The sequence below is a fragment of the Aptenodytes forsteri genome, unplaced genomic scaffold (genome assembly GCF_000699145.1).
Source record: "Aptenodytes forsteri isolate BGI_AS27 unplaced genomic scaffold, ASM69914v1 Scaffold92, whole genome shotgun sequence".
NCBI classification, from domain to species: domain Eukaryota; kingdom Metazoa; phylum Chordata; class Aves; order Sphenisciformes; family Spheniscidae; genus Aptenodytes; species Aptenodytes forsteri.
The window spans coordinates 1,259,724-1,260,907 of NW_008794581.1; positions in this window are offsets into that span (position 1 = coordinate 1,259,724).

Here is a 1,184-nt window from a genome sequence, read left to right on the forward strand (position 1 = left end):
CCCTCCCCATGACCCTTACAAACAGGACCAGACAGTATATCGTTAGAGGAACAGCTTAAAAATTGCATAGAACAGAATCATCAAAATATCCTTACCATAAACTTCTACACATAGATATAAAGATCCTATATAAACATGGATGGAATTTGAGTGACAGGCTCCTCCAGTTACACAGGAACTTCCTCCAGGGAATCAGGACTGAATCAATTTGTCCTCAAACAATTTTTTTTCATATTTTGAAGCTATTAATTATCTGTGTGAATAGAATCAGCTACATTCCTCTAAAGAAAATTATTCTCATACTGTACTAGCCATGGACTTTTAACAGCTCACCTACTCAGAAAGGATTATCTTCATGTTTTTAAAAACCTCAGTAGCATTAAATCTAGCTGTCTACCATCATGTATTTATTCTACAGCTAGAATGAATTCTCTGCTTGATAATTATATCATCAAGTAGTCACATCAAGTACATCAGCCCACATGTCCTTATGAAAATTAAGGACATGGCAACCGGTTCAAAATAAGACCTAACGCCAGTACAATTTGAGCCGAGTACATAATGAGGTGTGGGGCAGCCAGAAAGGAAATAATGGATTTCAGGAGAGGAAATCCATGGTACAAGAAGGTGAATGAAGCTAAGATAACACAATCACACTGATAACACCAGGATAAGGAAATTAAGCTATTCAGAGCTGCTGAGATTTCTTGCAACACAGGGTGATTTTTTCCAATAAAAATTAAATTGAAATGAGAACTGAACTCATCTGCTCAGCTCCACCTTTTCATGAAACACCCATTACGGTTTTGTCCAAAATACTTCACCCCCAACCTCCCCTAATAGCTCCACAGGCAATGTAACACCTACTTCCCACAGAAACTGGGAAGCACAGCTCAAGTATTCAGTCTTAAATATATGAACAAAGATGTTCTATTAAGATTTTAATTTCTTCCTCTTGAACGCTTGTTGTGGTTTAACCCAGCAGGCAGCTAAACACCACACAGCCATTCGCTCACACCCCCCCACCCCAGTGGGATGGGGGAGAGAATCAGGGAAAAAAAAGAAGTAAGATTCAGGGGTTGAGATAAAGACAGTTTAATAAGACAGAAAATTAAAGGATAATAATAAATAATAATAATAATAATAATAATAGAATATACAAAACAAGTGATGCACAATGCAAT